General features: G+C 38.2%; 1 long non-coding RNA gene across 1 annotated transcript; it reads right to left on the bottom strand.

The window, feature by feature from the left end:
• Positions 1–871: 871 nt before the first annotated feature.
• LOC135325632 (uncharacterized) lies at positions 872–18,040 on the bottom strand. The gene is made up of 3 exons (XR_010386483.1): positions 17,987–18,040; positions 16,929–17,512; positions 872–949 (listed from the first exon to the last, which is right to left on the bottom strand). It is a non-coding gene; the product is annotated as an uncharacterized LOC135325632 (long non-coding RNA).
• Positions 18,041–22,306: the final 4,266 nt, after the last annotated feature.

The raw sequence follows: 22,306 nt of genomic DNA, 5'->3' as shown, positions 1-22,306 counted from the left end.
ACTTTGCACGCTCTCTGAGATGAAGAGGCACTAGTACTGTATCTCTGTATTCAGCCTACTCCCTGCCCAAATAAGGAGCAGCAGGAAAAAGTTGTAGCGAGACAGTAGCACCTCCAAAACAATTCATGAGGCATGCCCCCAGCATCATATTTTCCAGTCACTGGCTAGACTAAGAGAAGAAAGAGCCGAGTGAACTGTCACGGTGGCAACTACAGCCATTCCTGATTATCATTCTGTCTGGGAAGTCCCATGACCCTCCTCACAATATACTAGCTGTACCCCTATCATGCAACGCACATGAGAGAGGGCCTTTGAGAGCAAGAACTCTATAGGTAAGAACCTATAAAAAGTATGGGCTGTTTACTGGACTCTACTGCACTAGTCCATTAGACCACTTCCTAAAGTTAGTAACAATAAGCAATATTATAGAAAAGATTGCACACATTTGAGAAATACCCAAATCAGTAGGAATCTGCTTTAACTATTTAACTTATCTCCACATTTTAAAAAATAGACCCATACTGTACATATGGCCTTCCATGAAGATCAGCTACTAATTTTTAGTGAAGATAATCAGAAAGTACGAGGCACATGACATACATTTAACAAGCCCATAGGTTATTCTGTAGAAGGACACCTGTGCTCTCATCAACTACTGCGCGAATAGGTGTTGCCTGTGAGACCAAAACCACCACCAGTACAAAAGAAACAAGGGTCAGTGGACTCAGCACCCACAGCTGAAGCCATGACCCTTTTCAAGGTCTCATCATTCAGTCCAGCCAGTATGTCTTTCTAACTAAGGGCTGGATGCGTATCTTACTATTTTATGACTTAAGCCACAATCAACTTCTAAGCACACCATGCAAGTAGACAGAAATGCAGCAAGGATGGGGCATTACCTGAAAAGAATCATTGCAACCCGACATGGAGGACAGTCAAGAAGAAAAATCTGAAACATTAGGCAAAAAAAAAAGAAAGAAATTAATGATACGATCTTATTTAAACTCTATTTTGTGTATCTTTCTTCCTCAGTTCTGTATGTGACAGATCACTTCTACTAGAAGAACTGTTTTACAGCAGAGCTGGAAAAGACTCAAAATCATGAACAAATTAAAAGATCTCACATTACCTACATATACAAGGATTTAAGCAGTATGAGCAGCATCTAGGATTCAGCTTCTGCCAGTTCCTAAGAAGCAAATCAAGTTCTAGTCCATTTGAAATTCTCTCATTATTAAATATATATATACTTATATATAGATCTCTCTCTCTCTCTCTCTCCCTCTCTCAGGGCTTTTGTAAAGCAGATTACTGTATTACCAATCATTTCACTATTGTAGCCTCTATAGCCTTACTTTGGGAAGTGCTAAGAGGCTTTTATAGACAACCATCTTACATTAGATCTTCAAGACTGGGTCCGGCACTGCTGAAGCAAAGGAGAGTATTGTCATCATAAATGCTTAGTATTCAGCACAGCAGGGACCTTACCATGACCAGAGGATATCTCAGTATCCGTTCTATAGATAACCTTAGTAGTCATCTTTAAATACATTTGTTGCCTTATTTCCATAGAGTATTTTTGAAGTACTGTTTAAATTTCACCAGTAATTAGCTATCTATTTCCTAAAACAAAAAGTAGCCTAATGCAATTTGAGCAGTATATATTTGTTTCTCTTCGCAGGCCAAACTCCTACCATAAATACGACCTGGTTTAAATCCTTATGTAATAAAATATTGTTGATTAGCAACAATCTCCCATCTAACTTTCACAGCAACTTAAAACACTTCATATCAGCAAGTTTTACTCTGGATAAAAAGAAAAAACTGTGCAAGTGTTCAGTGTTAACCCCCTACCCCCCCTTTTTTTTTAAAAAAATATTGTCCACTATGGGGGGTTGGGGGGGGCAGAAGAATTCCTTCCTAGTTTGGTCTGCTCTCTGAGAGAAAGTATTTCAGTAAAAAATGGATCATGCTTTTTTCTGTTGTTTCTAAAATAAGTGCACAATAGATTATTTCACTGCCAAGCTACTAGTCAACTCATTAAATCACTCCAAGTGAGAATATTTGAAGAACATGTCCACTTTGGGGACAAGTTGGATAAACTGAACAAACCTATTTCTTTGAAGTGCTACAGGGCCTACCTGGCCAGGTAACTGATGGATGTTCAAATTAATTACTAGCAGGCAATGTACTTGCTATAGCAACAATCGAAAGGTTGAAGGCTGCATCATTCTATTCAGCCCTTGTGCCTGAAAGGGCCTGTTATTACCATATGAATAGATGCGCACATTTCAAATATTTTATTTCCAGTGCAGGTTCCTAATATACAGCCATTTATTTCTCTAATCAAATTACTTGTATGTTTTAATTCAAGTCCGTCAGTCTCAATAACAGTTTAGAATGTACACATACACTCACAGGAAAAAAAATCTTTTTCCTTAGTCATACAGAACTCTAATAGAGGCACAGCAAGAAAAAGGCATCAATTAATTTAAAGAACCTCAAGACATTTGCTTAGTGAATGCTCCTAAAAGCCAATCAGAGTTTCTTTCAAGTCTTGTATTTAAAAAGCAAGCCATTTCTACTCATCAAGGAAGGTTAAAGAGTAAGTGAACACAATGGATGCATGATGACAATCTGCTAGTGGATGCTTTCTTTGCTAAGGAAAAAACAAAAAACCCACAAAATCTTATGTGAGGTCTGTGTATCACCTTACACATTAAGGCCCATATGGCTTCTGGGAAAAGTGTCCAACACTTACTAATTACATTTCATCATTCTGTCATTTGATATTTTTGCAACAGACTCTGTCTACTAACTCAATTAAAGTTTCATCAACTGTGGACTATATCCCTTCTGTCGTGGACCATAAAATTTTCCCTTCTGTGGTCTCTTATAATACCTGTTTTTTCCCATGCTATTTGTATATATTCAAAGTATATATTCAAAAAGTCCAACTTTTTAAACATTCCATGATATATGTTAACAGAAGGAGAGACGGCATTTAGAGTCCCACTAGTTCATTTGAACCTTTAAATTCAGGTATCTTATGATTTCCTTACATTCATTTGAAGTACTGTTCATACTTAAATGAAGAAAATTCTATTCCTCCAGTACAGATTTCATTTTTTTCTTTTTATTTCCTACATCTTAAAAAAAAACAAAAACAAACTGAAATGCTTTTCTCTGTGTACACAGAGAAATGTGTCTTAATCACACCAGTCATTCACTTTTCTGACACACTGCAGAGCGTTCCAACTACTGAACGGCAGAGGAAAAACTAGGGTACAACTCTATGTAGCAGCTGAATCTTAATGTACCTGCTGAATCTCACCATTGAGGTGAAACAGTAGCAAGTATTAAAAAAGTATGGTCATAATAGTTACAAAGATTGAGATGAACTCATCAACCTAATCCAAAATACTTTACTGCCTCAGAGACAGGCAAAGAAGAGAACAGGATTCACAGCTGCTCATTTTCAGGTCAGCTCTACAGCAACAAACACAGTTTCCGGATTTGTGATGGCAAAAGAAATATTAAATATTTTTGAGCATGCAAGTCCCTCTGTTATGAGGGATCTTTCAGAAAAATGTGTTTGTCTTTCATTTTTGGGAAGGATAGCAGGGAATTTAACTGGCATGTTTATGTTAAAACTTTAAGATAGTGAAACAGATCTTCAAATGTTTCAGCTTTAGCAATTTAATATCAAGCACTTTCTCTCTAAATACCTACTTTCCATGATAAATAAACCTCACAACCTCTTAAAAGGAATGTTTTACAGACCCTTTGTAGCAGATTTACAGAGGATTATTTCACAGAGTAGATTTAAATGTTAGAGAGCACCATCATTCAGCTCACATAGTAATTAGCAGCCTGAAAATACCTAGTTCACAGCAGACACGCTCATAAGCTCTAACGTACTGAGTGTTCACATACTCATTCCATAATAATATTACATTTCACTGTCATACTGGAAACGCAGTCCTTAGCCTTGAGGTAGGAAACAGCTAAGTCTTATAAACTGAACAATATCATATAAAGTTAGTGACATGGCTGTGAAGAGTACCCAGCTTCTGTGTTCCTGGTAAAACTCTGAAGGTTTTACTTGCTCAGACTAGCAGAGATAATAGCCCCCATCCTAGCTGGCACGTTGCAGACACGAGACAACATATATTTTAAAGTACACTGAAGGAGGCTCTTCCACACACGCTTTTATCTGATCATCATTGCGTACATTCAAGGCAGAACAGCTAAACTTTCAATTTAGAAAAAAGCTAAGAAACAACCGCAATATCCCTCCTCATTTTACCCATTATATTTTCACGTGTTACAAAGGAAAAGAAGGACAAAAGAATTAACTGGAAGCCCAAAATGTACAAAGTAACATTTGAGAGAGGAAAAATAAGCTATAAAATATTCATTGTCTGACCTGCTGAATTCTGGGCACAGTTTTGGTCATTCCCTTCCCTCTCACTTTTACACACACACCACCCACCCAAAAGACAGCAGATTTGGGAAAGGGTTACAGAAGTCAACAAGAATGATCAAAATGTATTGAATAGCTTCCATACATGGATCAATTTAACACATCAAGCATCTTCGACCTGAAAAAGATTTTGGGCTGAGGGGAGCGAGAGAAAGAGAGGATACAAAATCATGGGTGGTCTTAGGACTTGTTATCTGTGCGTTTCCTTACGTGGGCACAGCACTGTGAGTCAGGATGCTTGAGAGACAGAAAGCAGCATTTCAATCTTTCACCAGCACAGGACCAGGAGATTCTGAGATTCTTTTCAAGTAATAAACTACAAAGAAATTCAAAACACTGGTAAATCTGCAAACAGAACTTCACTTCAAGCCTGAGGACCCAGAAGAAAACAGAAGTCAGAAAGTCAGTCAAATTCCTAGTTGCTCTGCAAGACCATAAGTACCGTCCATCCCCATGGGAAATATTTCTGGCACGAAGAACTGCATGAGCAGCACTCCCTCTGCACAAGCCCAAATACAAAGGTCACACCAGAACACATGATGGGTCACCAGGGCTGTTAGAAGTTGGAGACTGTAAGGGAGAGGATTGCACTGCTTAGCTATTCGTCTACTGAGAGGAGACCTGAAAGAGACTAAACTCATGGTTGCATTGAACCAACCCAGGACTGGGTTGAGAATCAGCCTGTTCCATAATGCATTTCTTGAACCATGCACTGAGAAAGAAGAGAAAGCTCCAAGTGATATCTGCAGCTCTGGGACAGACTGCAAAGAAGGAAAAGGATATTTCCCCCCCTGCATTAATATGCTTAAAAATTGTATAGAGTGAACATGTATGTGATCCAATCATTCAGTATTTGATGGAGTTTCCAAGAAATATCATGTCTGAGCTCCTTAAACAGCAGCGATCATTATTTTCTTAAATCTAATTTATTAGTCATCTGCATTACTGTGGTAGGTAGTAGAGCCTGTATGTAAAAGGACTATTCTGAAGACCTTATCAAGGTAATATTGCATGAATTTATCGAGGAGAACTTCTGTAGTGACAGACAGGATCATGTGAGAGACTACAGAGCTGCACAGGGATCAAAAGATAGAAACATTATGACCTAGAGCAAAATGTTTCTTCCTTTGGACTTAGACGCACTGTTCTCTCTAAGAAGTGAGCACAGCAAAGTCTATTAGGATTCACACCACTGTTAAGTGAGGTCAATGGAACATTTCTCTCCCTTGTGTATCAGTCCTCTCCTCCCATGCAAAAAACACAGAGAGAGAAAAGGCAGTCTTCACTATTCCTATGGTAATGTATGCCAACTCTTCATTTGTCAGCTAGTCCAAAAGGAATATTCTGCAAAGTATGCCTTCCCTACCTTTAATTTCCTGGCAGGATCGAGAAGATAGCAATACGTAGATATCACAAAGTATTACATTTGCCCTCCACAAATTCCTGTTAAGCTCCTTCCCTTTTAATCACCGGAAGCAAGCATAACCACTCAGAGGGAATAAGGAACTGGGGAAAACAGGTAATTCTTTTTTTTTTTTTTATAAATGCATTTTTAGAAGTCAGAATTTACAAAAAAATTACTCCTTGACATTGCAGTAATGTCTCTAGGTAAAAGTCAAAAATAACATGCATGGAAAAAAGGCTAGATATCCACTGAAATAAAGTGGTATTTTGCAGCAAGTTTGGGGGCTTTTATTGATTATATCAGTTTTCCTAATGGCAAAAATATTAAAATGCACCCACATCTCCAAAGTGTGAACAAATTTAATGTTGGAACAAACACCTAAAATTCACAAAAGACTGCAACTTTATGAAACCACAATGAACTATGTTAACATTAACCTGACAGCTCACTTAAGACAAATTAATTTTCTAATCTGCATGCACTATGGTAACCCCTAATAGTATTTTCACTTCTTGCACTTTAAAGCATTACTTACGCTGCAATTACCAGATCAGTTTTGAGATATTCGAGGTTTCCATTATTTGATTTTTCCAGTTCATATGGAAATAATTTTATTTAAACAGTCTTTCACAATTTGCAAATCTAGACTTCAGCAATGTGCATGTGCACCAGTATGAGTTGGAAAGAGGTAAAGAACACAGTCAGACACATGGAGTTTTCCATTTTCCATTTAACTGTATTGCTAGATTGGACATGGTAAGAAAGGAAAGGGATTGGGTGAGGGGGAGGGTTGTTTGTTTTTTTAATCCAGCAGTGCCTCTTAAGTACATTTGCTATCAATCACTTTTGGTGGAGGGGGGAAAAAAAAAAGTCCCTGATGCAAGCAGATTTTCCTAAATGGCATTATTACAAATCCAACATGCTCAGATGTTGAGAGAAACTCAAACTTCAAGATGTAAATGTCCTGATATGTTACCAGGCTACTACCTATAGTAGCTAAAATTTACTACGTTAGGAAGATTGCTAGCATTTTCCCCATCTTGCCATTATAAGGCATGACTAGCCTACAATTGAGATCCTAAAAACAGCTGATTAAATCTCTAAAATGAAAGGCTATGATACATGCTGGAGTCAAGTCTAGAAGAATTCTCAGATACTGATGAGAAGGTATAGATTTGTTTTACAAGCTCCAAAAGGTTTATGAGAACACTGCCATTTCAAAAATCATTTCTCATGTCAGCCACAAATTTTCCCATTTGTCTGTTTGTCTAATGGTTCCTCGCTTCTTTGACATTTGATAAAGCCACATTCCACCACTAGTTTGACTAATCAGCATTTCAGAAAGCAAGACTACTAAAAATCCCAAGAGCTGTTCTCAAAAGGGAAGCACAATCTTTCATTTGAAAAGGATGCAACTAAAGAGTATAATAGCAATAATGTATCTGAACTGAAGTAAAATATCTTTTCAAATATCTAGGCCTGGATACCTTCCAATTTATTTAATGTTACTGTGCCACTCCATGTGCACTATGAGTAAGGAGAGCTGGGGTTTTTTCTATTACTTGGCTGCCTCTCCAGTTTTGGATTCCAAAATATTCCAACACTCTTCAAAATATTACACCTAAAGCTCCCTTTAGAAGTATTTTAATGACATTATTTTTGAGTTGGTGAATTGAGGGAGAGAGTATAGTCAAAACTTGTCATGAAACACTTGTCTTCTACTAATCTTTGTCCTACTGAGAGACAGATATGCAGAAAGATGATTTTGCTTGATCAGAAATAAACTAACGGCAAAAGAAGATGATCAAAAAGGCAGAAGGGGAAGGAAAGAACAAGTCACGCAACTAACTATTCCAGATTAAGCTTCAGACAAAGTAGCACCCATCACATAGATAGGAATGTTTACAGAAGTCCAAGGAAAGTTGTTTCTGGCAAAAGTTGCCTGAGCATGCTACAGGTAAAACTCTCATGTCTCATAAATGCAGCACAGAAGATTTCATTTACCTTTAATAACAGCAGCTTGCCTGTCTCTGTGAGCCATCTGTTTGATTTAGTGCCTGGTTGCAGCCGCAGCAGACTGGAAATGTATCTTTCTTTTCAAACACTCCAGTCATGCTCAATTAACCAGGTCATAAATTGATTGTTTTAATACACTATTTTGAAATGAAGAGGTTAGCTTTTAATTGCTACTTGCAACATTCAGAGCAATATGAAAAATCCATGACCAAATTCTGGAATGAATTAAAGAAAAAGAGAAAAAAGGGGGGAGGGGAGGAGGAGGGTAACCCTCTGCTCAATCTCTACCTAAATAAAAGCCTTTACTTTTTCTTAGGTGTATCAAAGTACCCTCTAGAGCAAAAGAGATTAAAAGGTATGTTTAAAAGGTTACAGTACATTGGCTTTCACTGTAAACGTGAAAAATATCCATTTCCCCCCTACAATGATAAAACATAAGGCAAGGAACATTCAAGCAGCTGGATAATTTAAAAGGTGAAGAAGATTTTGTTAAGTCTAGAATTCATTTTTAAAATAAGTTCAAAACAATCAACCTATTATTTCTTATCAGAAAGTAATATGCTTTAATAACTCCACCATAAACCTCGATACCGAATCAAGGCTGTAAATTAGATGTTGATCATTTTTATTAATTATCAATTCAGCACAAAGCAGCCATATCATTTAGAAGCCATCTGTGTGCCTACTAAAAAGCAACTCTTTAAAACTCATAAATACAGTTTGACAAATCAGGAGATAAGGTTAAGATCTTTTAGAATGCCAAATCTGAAAAGAGAACGGACACTAAGAGATTGTTACATTCTCCTTGCTATACAGCAACAATTAAAACGTACTTAACCTCTCAGCATAAGAAGCACAGTTGCCTTTCTGCAGCTGTCAGATGGATTCAGGGATTAATTAATTTGTCCTGTGGAACTGTTAATCTATTGTTAAGAGTACTCACAATTCAAAGCAACATTGCTGGCAAAGCATTACATAACACTACAGTAAAAAGTGGTTCCTGTGTTACACAAAACAGACTCTGGGAACATCTGAAGCTGCCTGCCCCTCCTTCCAACCTCCCAGTTTCAACCTGGGGATGAGAGAGGTGTAGCAAGCTGAACAATTTCCATCTTCTACTCTAAAGACTAAGTAATGTCTTGTAAATATATATATATTCATTGGGACATTCTAGGTTAGTCTCCCCTTACATAGGCTTAGCTTGTTTATCAGAAGAACCTGTACTCCGTTTCTTCCATTATATAGTCCTAGGTGAAAGATTTTCTAGACTTCTCGTATTTTAGGATTAATTATTAACATAGGACTCAGGTCTTCCTATGTGTATCACAGCAGCATTAGTAATGACATCTTAGGTATAGTTCAGAGGGAAAAAAAGTGCACTGAGGCTATTTTTCTTCCTTTTCCTCTAATCACCATCTGCACTAGGCCTTCACTAGTAGTGGGTTACTTCCTTCCCCACTCCTAGCTTAATGCTGTTAGCAAAAGGTGACAATAAGAAACTAATCTGGGGGAGAAGAAAAAAAATGCTGACTAGAAAAATAATATTCAAGTCTCCAACTTCCTAATAAAATACTACAGGTTTAACTTGCATTTACATCTGTCAATGATTCCGTGAAAGCTCACATGTTCCCAATAAGATTTTCATATGCATATTCATATCTATTCACTTTTGTTACATATGCAAAGCATGAAGTTTCATATCACAGCTTCCTACAGAAGCAAAACCATTTTAGCATATTCTTGCTCTACTCTGCCTCAAGTCACTAATACCTTTTTATTGTCACAGTTCACCAATCCCTCAGTTGTGCTGATGAAACAGTTTAAGGACCATATACATTTATTCCTTCAGTAGACAAAAAAAGCACATTCTGAAAAAAACCTTGTTTATATACCATTTCCTAAGATATGCAGCTCTTTCATATTTGACATGTTACAAGGATAAATTTACTAATATTCCCTCAAAAAAACTAAACTGCTTTTCAGGGAATCTGCCACAGCAACAAAGCATGAAGACATTAAGGAAACAATGTTAAAAGATCAGGGAAGCTGAAAAAAATAAAATGCTAAAATGAAGACAATTGTAGAATTAAAAGACCTTAATTCATCGAGGCGTTAAAACTCAAGTCTTCAGTAACTTGATCATATAATCTGCCTCTCTCCTCCTTTATTTCCCCCTGCCCCCAATAATGGACACTTCAGTTTCAACCTTTCTGTTCCTCTGTTCTAAAAGCAAAATAATGTCGCCTAATATCACAAAAAAGTAAATTATTGATATTTTAGGGGGGAAAAAAAATCATACATTGTTACAAACATTAAAATTAACTTTCTTGTGGGCTATTCTGTAGATTAAAACCTGAATGGTATACTGAATGTTTCTAGCTTTTCTTTCCTGGCCAATACAGGGGGATGATTGCATCTTCAGCCTCAATAGAAGTTTTGGCAAAGATATGCAGATAGTGGACAATGATTTGGGAAGATGAAGGTTATTTGGGAGTTTATTGGTAGTTTTATTGAAGACTCTGCATAATCTTATATTTTCCTTGTTTTATTGGGCTACCTCTTCTAGACTTTGTTTTACAAAAAGTTCTTTGACTTTATTCAATTTCATTTAGACTCTTTTTTTCCCTCCTAAAAATAGAATATTATGTTCATCGCCTGTACAGATACAAGCATTCTGCCTTTACTACCTTTTGATCCTGTTGGCCAATGGCAACCAAATTTGATAGACTGCAAGATCAACTTTCAGATAATTAACTTCCCATAGCTTTTGTCCAAACTGATGTCCAGGCAGGGCAGAGACACCTTGTAAGTGCCTCCCAAAGCCTAAAATAATAATAATAAAAAAAGGTCAAAATGGCATTGCACATGAAAAAGGTTTCCATTAAAGAGTGCCATCAAACACAAAATATAGATATGAAAGAAACCAGTCTACACTGTTTTTTGGAGTTTACAGAGCTAATTTAAAAGATGAAATAAAAACAGCTGATGTTATTCTAGTAGGATTTGAAAAGTAAGTTTCAAAATAGTACCTTTTGAGTATGTCAGGATAATTATGATAATAAAACGAGTCTTAAGCACACTGATTTTTTTTCTTGAGCACAACTTAGAAGTTGACTGTATAAAATTATTTTTAATTTTTTACCCAGAGAGCAACTATCTTAGATCATAGGATTTCAATTAATTCTCAGGAAAAGTACAGTCACCGACATTCACAATTACCATACGTATAAGGGATCAGTCCAAACTGAATTAAGTTCTGTTATGAAGGAAGAATTATGCAAACAACTATAAACTTAGCTTGATACATGACTTATCTTCTACCTCATAGCTGCTACAATACCGTATGGAAAAGGCTTTTTTTTCCTAGATTTGTTCTCTAAAAATTTTTAGTCTTTTAATGGTCATGTACATCATACCTTAAAACACATACCATCCATACTTGCCTTTGCAGTTTGTCCACAAAGCTGAGTTTCAACTACTCTCAGTCCTTTCACAATACTGCATCTATCTATACCTTCTGTAATTTCTTCAGGTGGACAAAGTACTGAAGAACAGAAATGTTTTTCTCCCAGTTTTCTGAGCACTCGCTGCAGAGCCCTATATCCGAGTAAAATACGAGTCACCTGCAGTCCCACCAACGTTTTCTAGTCAAAAATCCATAATTTGTTTTCCATATTGGCAAAGAGAATTATATTTTGGAGATAATCACTAACCACTACATCTTCAGTGATTGGCTTATTACATTTATTTCCCTGGACTTCAGAGTTATAGGTTAGTCCTTCTTTTGCATAAAAACGCTTTATTAATGAGCTCAATCAAGAATACTCCTGCTTTATATATAACATCAGAAGCTGATAGAATTAAGAGGGTTTAGCTGAGAGAATTAAGAGAATTTAAGTTTTTGGCTTGATAGAGAAGCTAGAATGCAATAAGTTTCTATTTTTCCAAGCTGCAGGATTACCCAGAGATTACCCTGTGATTACCCAGAGATTCGTACTGTTCTTCTCAGTCTCACTAATAAGGTATTTGGAGATGATTTTTGATTATGTTAAAAAATTAACACCATGTACCATACTAAGTACTTCTGGAGCAAGAGGCAATCTTTAAAAACATCAGGATGATACATATGTAATAGTTGTTTTTATTATAGAACATCATGTTAGCCAAAGAAACCGGAACAGTGACATAATCCAAAAAAACCCCAAGGCATATAGCACCATATTCCTGGTAATTTAAGTTGGCATTTCACTAACTACCAAAGTATTAAAGTATAAACAACTAAATTCACTTGGCACTAATTACTTGTCAATCTGAATAAATACAAACCCTTACCACATGACATGACATGACACAACATACCTGTGCCCCTTGAACTACTGCCATCCTTCTAGCAGTGAAATACACCCTTTGGCAAGAAATAAGCCTTGCCGCCAAGAAATACTGGTGCTCTCGGTGCTTCAGTTGTTCTCTATCTGCCCTTTTTCACCACACACTATGATGATTTTCCTTTCCAGGAATCAGCTTTAAGAGGAAGTATTGCAAGTTAATTTGCAGTTAGAGAAAGAAAGACTTGTTTTATGCTGAAGACAAGCAGCATGCTTCATCATCTGATGTTTATGAGCTGCGATTATGCACATCTTCCACTTAAGTTTAAATGAAGGATTTCATGTCTACCAGATAATATTTCAGACCACTGAAAGGATTGTTGACCTTGCTACAACAGGCTCACACAGCTGCTAAATGTACTGATTTGGGAATAAGCTGTAAGGTATACTATGCTCCATATATATGCTCATATATATCTCCTTACATTTTGGAGAGCTTACATTGTCATAGGAAATTTTGCCTTCACTCCTCTATATCTTCCCCAAGAATCATAATACATGCAGCAGTGAATGAAACTCTGTAAAAAATAGCTTTGCTTTAGAATACTGCTGCCCTTTAAAAATTGCATAACTCATTAAACTTTTACATGCAGGCTATTGCTCACATTACCCAATACAGTTGTTGCCATTATTTAGTGTCATTTCTATAAATATTTACTGAATTTATGTAATCAAACGTTCTTCATACCCACTATCAAACAACAGGCTACAAATGACCCTAGATTTTTAATTCAAGGTTTTGAAGAGAGAGAATATAAAAAACACACACACTGGACTCTTCCAAATATTAAAAGATATTTAGGAGCAGTGTATGAAAATTAAATTTACAATCACACCTAAAAATCACATTTGACCACCTAATCAGATTTTTTCCAATGTTTAAAAAATTGGGGGGGGGGGGGAGAGGAAGGGGGAGGGGGAGGGAGAGAGAGAGAATTAATGAATTATACGCTGGGACAGATTCCCAAATGATGCAGACTCAGTCAAGCTATATTTATTACGTACGTTCTAAAAACAGCCCATTGTTTCTAAAAAACACAGTAGCCTCTTACAGAGGACAGGAAGGCTCCAGGTCTCTAAAGAAGCTAAAACTGGAAATAGTGAACATAGGATTTATTATTTATCAAATTACAGATGTACTTAGCAGTGATTTTAATTATACAAAGTTCAGCTCTAAGATCAAGATCACTGCGTGAAACTCAACTCCCCTATATTTTAGACATTTCTTCCCCTTGTCTTCCCCCCCCCCCCACTTTCCCTTTAATTTAGTTCCCTTTGCCTAAAAAGATCATTGTTTGATAGAACCATCCAGCAATGTGTGACTATTTCCTAAAAAGCATTTTCTTAAGGACATAAATTTTGCATTTAGGACAGTCTATTCCAGCCAAAGGTATGTTCTATACATATGGTAAATCTTTTCCTGCTATACAAGGAAAAACAGGATTGCAATACACTACTGGTCTTAAAATGTGTCCCCTTTAGCATACCCTTTCATGCCAGGTTTACAGCAGTATCATTGGTCCAATCACATACTCAGTCTTAATAACTGTTTTTCTCTTTTTTTTTTTCTTTAAGAGGTATTCAAATCATCTTCAGTAAGAGCACTCCACGTAGAGAAAGAACTTAAAAAAAAAAAAAAAAAAAGTCAAGCTATAACAGAATTCTTACTTTCTATAGAGGCCATTTCTCCTGCTACACCACACCAACTAAATAACTGCACTGCACAAATACACCTCCATCCCCGTGGGATAGCTGTCAAAGATACTACAAAAATTCCCATTCTACCTTTATCCAAAAAAAAAAAAAAAAAAAAAAGCAGCTTATCAAGAAACAAATAGTTTCGGTTCCCCCCACCCTTTTTTAAATGATGCTGCACTTACATCACAGGTGAAAAAACAACATTGTCATTCTTCCTCCAAAAGTTAAGCAAGAAACCTAAACTAAGTCCAGGTGTGGAAATAAACTGTATTATTTCTAGATGATTCAACTAGCTGACAGGATGGCAACAAGCTCTCTGAATCTGATTAACCAAGAGAACTGTTTTGGTAGTTTAAACGAGTATGTTCGTTTGACCAACACTTTAGCCTTCTGATGACACATCTAAACTAGTTCTTCCTGCTTATGAAGGAGATTTGATTTGAACACTGGTTGGCGTAAGTGATATGCAGAAATTAGACACCTGAACAAAACACATTTATTTGCACAACTCAGTAACCATTATATTATGCAGTTTTGTCTACTCAAATACACCGCAAGGTTTAAGTCTCATTTTATTTTGTTAGTTCATTTCACTTTTAGGTCATTCAAAAGCAGGACTTTTGCTTTTATGCAGACAAAACTGGAGGGCAGTTTTCAGTTCCAAATATTTCTGGCTTACAGCCCAGAGCCTTTGTTGCTCTGAGATGAAATAGTCTCAGCTTAGAAAAGGAAAATAGAAATCGAGTGCAAGAAGAGACCTTTACCAACAGCTACTGTTGGCTTCCCTTTCAGTGACCTCAAATGTTGCAGCACGTTTCATCTCTTCACCTCCTACCACTGTTCATCCTATTGTTTAGGCCCAGCAGCAGGATTATGTACAAACAATTGTAAGAACAGAAGAAAATGGTAACATTGTATTTTCATATATCTCATTGCCAACCTGCTGCCTTGAGCAAACTCAGAGCAGAAGAACAAAACTCACAAGATTCCAACCGTATATATTTTTTCTTGCTGATGGAAGACATCAGTCTTGTTATCTAACTTGTTTTCTCTGTTGAACGCTGTTGTTTTGCAACTGTTTTCATGCTCGACATTAAACATGGGCCTGCCTATACCTAAGGCAGCTGTTTAAAGATGAAGAGGCGTAACTTCTGCATTTTGCTGACATACCATCTTCTGAATTTCACAGAATAAACTGCTGTATAATAACTAATTTCCAATTAGTTATTAGCATAGATTTAAACATGCTCCACAACTGGTTTGCAACTGTGGTCTGAAAGAGATTATTTAAAAAGAGTTGCCCATGCCTCGCTACAAAAGGTAAATCTCTGTCTTCCCGGAGGAGACCATTAATAAATGAGCTAAATAATAGTAGCTCCCTGATTTATGCATAAATACCAGCTTTTTCTGAACACCTATAATAAATATCACATTACTATTGTAACATAATGTCATAATACCATATCAGGGGAACTAAACTTATCTGTCATAACAGTAATCTAACCTTACCTTCTAATCCAGAGAATTAATCGGAAAATCTTCCAGTAAATATTAAGAGTTAAAATAATATGGCCACATTCCATTTCTTTTCATTTCTCAAATATTTCTACAGCTCTTGCCTAACTTATGTTTTCCATTTCATTACCAATATTGACTAATTGATTGCACAGCTATTGTTACTACTTTATGGGCAGCAAGCGTCCTATAGTCCTATGAGCTAACGTTGCATCACTGCTAAGCAATTTACATACCCTACTAATTAAGTTCTGGAACAGCAAGTTAATTGCTATAAATGTCTTGCATATTTCTGTAAAGAGCTTGGTTTTCCCCTCTTAAATGGATACCCATCTCCCTTAGACCTCTGGTACTACAAGAAAACAATGTTACCATTCCTTTTTCAGAAAATGCTCTCCAGGAGTGAAAGTAAGAACTGGCTTGATCTGATACAGCCTAGATCAGTTGCCCCTGATCCTCTGCCTTCTGCAAAGGGAGACTGAGAGTAAGAACTACATTGGTTTGATTTTTATTTGTTATTGCTATTAGACAGATATTTTTATCATGGCAGCTTTTATGAAAGTCTTTTTGACATTCTTTTATTAATTCTTGAGCTTAAATTTTGTAAATTGTCCAGTGTTGAGGCTAGAGCATTAGAGAAATTAAACAAAATTATAAAGGAGTTTGGGAGATGTCAAAAATAATTACATTCTCAGTGAAGGTGACTTCTAGGTACATGTACAGGACCATTGGAAAATAGAGCTCATAAGGTTTAGATATCACAGTTCAATAATTGTTTATGAACATTTCCAGTATTCCAACCGCTACACAAACTGTATATTAAAGTGCATCTGCAAGCTAGACACAAGTCATTAAGTTACACAGTGTACCCACAGGTATTCAGCCAGACCACTTATTTCATCCCACAGATAAATGTGACAGAGGTAAGACTGGCCTCCTTACCATTCAGCTTTTAAAATTAGAAAGCCAGTATCAAAATTTTCTGCACGAGGAGTAATTCATTTCTTCAACAACTTCACAAAACACATTCACATCCCTGAAAAAAAACTTACCTGAAAACGTTACCAGTGAACTACATCAGCCTGTTAGCAACAGCCTTGCTTTCATTAAATTTGGTGCAAATTTTACCACTACTGTCACTGGAAACAGCATTTTCTATTCTTGAAGCAATGATCAGGTAAAGGTAACTAATCTTTTGCCTTTCCAAGCAGGAAGTTTGACATTAGTATTTTCATTTGACGTTTGCTTCTTCATCGATTTCAGTTTGGCCAATTAAAAACTAAATCATTATTAAAAATTTATATCAATTCTTGACATTTGTACCCTTGTTATGCACTTTTGGTCCACAACTGACTATATAAAAATACTGCCTTGCAAGTATAAAGCTAAAGCAAACTTCCTGGTAACCACACATGGGCCTTACCTCCATCATAGTGACCACATGACATGGACTCAGTAGGTAAATGACAGTCTTGGTAGCAAACTTGAACCCCACCTCCAGCCCAAAGATGAGACAGAGAGCCACCAGTAGCAGATTTTTGCCCAAGCTCTCCTGCTTAGCCTGGGGCTGCTGTAGCAGATGACCCTCCAGCTCCCTGCAGTGCAGCTGCCTCAGCTTCCACAGGGACAGAAGGATCTCCACAAAACCCACACTGAGGAAGACCAAGCTCTCCAGCAGACGCTGCTGCCCGGAGAGAAAGGCAGCGCATTCTGGCCCTCCATTGCCAGCAAAGCTGGGCTCCACCCCCCCGTACAGCCAGTCCAGGAGATTATGGAGGCTGTAACGGGACATGGTGGGATAGTGCCTCTTCTCCTCCCCGTCACTGTCCAGGAACAGGTAGGAGCAAGATGGAATCAAAGCCAAAATGCTGTCGGGCTGACGAAACATGAAAGGCAAGGACGTCCCCTCTGTTCCCTCCCGAGCTTCAGGAGAAGCCAGCAGCCCACAACAAGGCTACACTGGGGGGTTTGCCTCTTGACGCCAGGACGGTAACTGCAAGCAACAGCCTGCAAGGGGAGAGGAGTTACAGATGAACGGGGTCACTGCACGGCGGTGCCAGCCGCTCGCCCCGAGACCCGTTACCCTCCCAGCCCCGTTAACACCCTTCACTCTCCTCCGCCTGAGCGTTACAGGACTGCCCTTCTCCTCGGCCGGCACTCCCACGTGCCCCGCCCCGCGGCCGCCTCTCTCCCCTTACCCGGCCCCCACGCCGTCCTGCGCCGGGCTCCTCGGCTCGCTGCCCTCGGCCTCGGCCTCCCCCGCCTGCGCGCCCTGCTCCCCCTGCCCCTCGGGGCCGTGCGACAGCCCTGCGCGTCCAGCCGCCGCTGCCCGGGCACCCGACGGCCGCTGATTGGACGCCGGACGGCCGCTGATTGGACGCCGGACGGCCGCCGAGCGGCCCCTCGCCCAACGGCCCCCCTCGCCCAACGGCCCCTCGTCCGCGCGCCGCGATCGGCGCCCTCAGAGCAGCGGCCCGGGACCTCAGGCAGCGGGAGCGGATCTCGGCTCCGTGAGGGAGCGCGGCTCAGAGGCGGGCCCGGCGCCCCCAGCCATGGGGGGGCAGAACTCCCACTAATACCTGTCATAGTTCAGCGCATGTTCTAGGGGATAACACATCCTATCTGTTATAGAAAAGACCTTCCTAATACGGATGAGTAAACTGCAGTAAGCAGAAATTACAGTTATTTCAAATAACAAAGGTTTGTAAAAAATACATACAACAGAATTCCAATAGCTAAATTGAGTTAAGATGTAACAAATGTCAGACTAATTGTAAATGTTTCAGTGTTTCAAAAAGAGATTTGGATAAATTATGCTCATCCCTTATGTGAGATTAGCTTTGCTACTTAATTTTTATGGAGGTTCTTATAGAAGGTCTTCGGCATTCCTTCATCCACAGCATCTGATGTTCAAATATTAACATTTTCAGTTGTGGTGCCTTAATTTATAAATAAACAGAGGGCCTGAAAATTCAGGAGCCAAGAGGTGCCAGGCAGACGCTGCAGAAATTAATAGAAGTTTATATAGAGGCTATTTTGGATGATACTGTTGTGTTTCTACTTGGGGAACATTTTTAAATGGATTAATCTTCAAGTGGAAATTGTGAACAAGTGGCTACCTGACAGAGGGGTTTTTTTTGGTTTTTGGTTTTTTTTCCGCCTCTCCTCTTTGCCCTTATAGGTGAAACTGAGCACAAACTGAATCATATTGTCTGCTGCAAAAAGAAGTCATCCAACCCCATCTTTATCTGTCATCTCGTTACAGCATGCTCATGCTTCTGTATGAGCTCATTGTTAGAAGTTTTTTAAAAAGATCTATTATATATAAAAATATATATGTATTGAAAGGTGCTAATCAACCTCAAGCAGGTCACGTGACTGGTCATGCGGATCTAAAATCATATCAGATTTTTTTTAAAAATCTTCAATATATGCAGATGTTATACGGAATTTCTTACCAGTGTAGTAATGCTATACTGATGAATAAACAATCCTGCAGGTTTTTAAGGACGAGGTCAGCAATACTTCCCACCGTGGCTTGGGGGGAAAAAAGGATAGTTTTGTCTCCTTTTTGTACACAGCATAATGCACAACGCATTTTTGTCTAACTCTCAGTAGCCGTTGCTTAAAAATATGGTTCAAACTGTAAAGGTGTGCTTTTAAAATGAGTTAATGCCAGACCCTTCTGGACCAGAGTTTTGTATCACTAATTAAAAAAACTGTTACAAAGTCTACGGTCAATCAGATTTGTATGATATTTTATAAAAATGCTTAGAATAATCAGTCTGTCTACAGTGTTTCTAGGGCACCTACCTCCTCAGCACGCAAGTGCTGAGAATGCTACAGATGTTTTCTGTGTAATTGTGGGTTTATTTGTACAAAATGTGCAGTTCGCTGTGACATGCACTGGGACAGAATAGGTCTGTTTGCTTAAAGCTGATCAAGAAACGCTTTCGTAAATGGCCTTCCCTTGTAATTATGTTTATTGCCCTTTCAGATACGTCGCTGGTTTTAGATAAAGACTTTTTTTTATTATTTGGGGTACTTTATAAGAAGTTAAGGTACAACCACGTAGCCTGTTTCACTGTTTTAAGTTGGAACGCTAACTTCCAGTGAGCACTAATCAGTTTGCCTTATTCCATTAAAAGGGTTTTCTTTTAATTCTTTTGCTTAATGTTCCTAAAAACCATGCTCTGTAAACTGAGTTAGACGACAAACCCCTAGAGCTGACGTGAAGCTGCTGCTCAGTCGTGCTTCAAGCGGCCGCCTTCTGCCCCGACTGCTGTAGCACTGACGTCCCACCATCTCCGCCCCGCTGCTGCTGGTGGCAGGGGGAGGGCACGCTCGAGTTCTGACCTCAGATATACTGCTGTTTAATCGAGACAGTCCAATCCACTGGCACACCCTGACGTTTGTATATGGACCTCCTTACTTGTCTTCAAATGTGCGGGGTTTTAAAATTGTTGCCTGGAGTAGGTTACATCTCTTGTGTGTGTTAGATCGAACCAAAGAAGCCTCCAGCCATGCCCAAATGCTGCTCCTAAAGCCTGCCTTCCAGTCCTTACAAAATCCCTGCAGGATTAAATGTATTAACTTTTTTATTTTTGTACAGTTTCTAACTGATTTTTGCTAGTGATGTTAATTGAATTAAGTTTATTTGGGGCGTCTGAGTAGCTACTCCATTTAAATAAACTGGTGACTTTCCTTTTATGTTGGAAAAAAAAAGAAAAAAAAGAAAAAAATAGAAAAAAAGGAAACCCAAAGTGTGCCTCTCAGATTTAAGGGTTTCTGGTTACATTTATTCTTAAGACCAGCAATGATTCTTTACATACAAATTTATGTTTTCCTCATTTTTTAATTACTGTTAAAGAAAAAGTAAAGAATAAAAACCTCTTTCTTTGCTCTGGACCCAGTAATTGCGCTGGTACATAAACGCACTGAGAAAACAAACTTTTGTTTGAAACTTTTGTAACAACTTATGACTGTTTTTGTATATCAAAGTTGATTCTTTTCAAAATATTTGGATCTAGTTTCTAAGTTATTTTAGTGTTTTATATGTTACCAAAAAACTACTTTGAATTGTTCACCAGCATCCTGAGTTATCTGTAATGCAACGGTGACACACAATAGGCTTAAAGCTACCTGGAGTAGCTTGTAAGGCCTCTCTCTTTTCCTTCCTTCCTTAGCAACTTGATTGATTACAATAATATCACAGATTACCTGAAACCCCTTCCTTTATAACTAGATCCTCCTTCCTTCCACATTTAATTGCTATTAGTGTGAAGAAACTGTTGAAATGGGCATTTTAATATAAGTATGGCTTAAAAGATAAAAATGAGGAAAAAGCAAAAAAATAATTATATAGAAGGTTATCTGTGGGTCTGTGAGATATGGCTGTGGAAAGATATTGTAGTAGTTTTAACACTATTGTTATTACCTTTTAAATCATTTATCCAATAAAATAAGGAAAAAGAATCACCATTTCTTTTTATGTTTCTCTGCTTAATTGTGTGGCTTGGTCAGTTTTTTTGTTTGTTTTTATTGGAACATTTGAAATTGGTGTTTTAGATGCTAATGACGTTAGGAATATTTCTCTGAGATTAACTCAGTCTTTTCATTTTGCCTACTGTAGGAACAAACTGGACAGGTGCAGCTTGCAGTCTAATTCAGAAGTGAGTCACTGAACACTCCAACTTATATCAGCATTTCAGGTCCAGTTTTGTACTTTTTATGTCTAACTTTAAACACTGAATTATGTCCAGCATTGGGCCTCTTCCTCTCTGAGAGGTGGAAGTGGTTCTGACTTTCATAGAACGCAGCTTGGTTGCAGAACCAGTTACACTGGTGTGACCAATACGCTTCCCCGCGCTACAATAGGAACATTATTCAACAGGATAAATAGTACTAAGTTGAAAAATGAATTCATGCAGCAAAATTTATGTCAAATAATATCTTCAAGGAAATAATTTCAGTATACTTTCTTCATATTAATCTCATAGTAGAAGGTGTAATTTTAAAGAATATCAAGGTTTGCGTTGCCATGAGCGATTTATTTCATGTCGTGTCCAGCTAATGGGTACATTAGTCATGTTGTTAAAGAATAGCGAACCGAAACTGTCTAGAGGTAGCCGCTTAGCACAACTTCTATGAAACTTGCTTAGCATGAGGCGCTAAATTTGCTGAAGCCTTAGGCCGCACTTAGATAAAATAATGAACTTTTACTTAGTCCAGTAAGAAAAGGGCCTCAGAGCTGGTTCAAGCTAGGAAGCTAAGGAAGTTACAAGCGGTCTGCATTCCTGCGTCTCACACTCCGAAAGGGAGGGTGTCAAGGCTTTGAAATAAGACCAGTGCAGGGCATTAGGACCTTGAGGGACAAAGCCTTAGCTCACTGCTGGGGCAGTGATAATTGTTATGCTTTAGAATCACCTCCTCCTCCTCCTCAGGACCTTGAGACACAACAGTAAGACCCAACAAAAACAGAGGTACAACCGTCATCAGAGACCGCAAAAAACAAAAATAAGGAGAAAAACAGCTTACCTCAGAATGACGATGAGACCCAATGAGGAGCAGGAGACCCCAGACCAAAAAATTACTATTGGTCTAACTACCGCGTGAGGGGTGGGAAATGTAAGTTGAAAAAACTGTAATTGCCCAGGATTTGTTTATGTTAGGGTCCCTCTTTGGAGGCACCCAGCTTGAGCTGTAATTATTGCACACGCGTCATTAAAATTTAATTATTTAATTTGTTTTGATTTGGCTCTGAACTTTTCTGCGGCAACCTAGGGTCGGGCCCTGTTATGG

This window comes from Dromaius novaehollandiae, unplaced genomic scaffold (genome assembly GCF_036370855.1).
Source record: "Dromaius novaehollandiae isolate bDroNov1 unplaced genomic scaffold, bDroNov1.hap1 HAP1_SCAFFOLD_162, whole genome shotgun sequence".
Taxonomy (NCBI): domain Eukaryota; kingdom Metazoa; phylum Chordata; class Aves; order Casuariiformes; family Dromaiidae; genus Dromaius; species Dromaius novaehollandiae.
The sequence above is the reverse complement of the archived record's forward strand: the minus strand, read 5'-3'. Positions and strand labels throughout refer to the sequence as shown.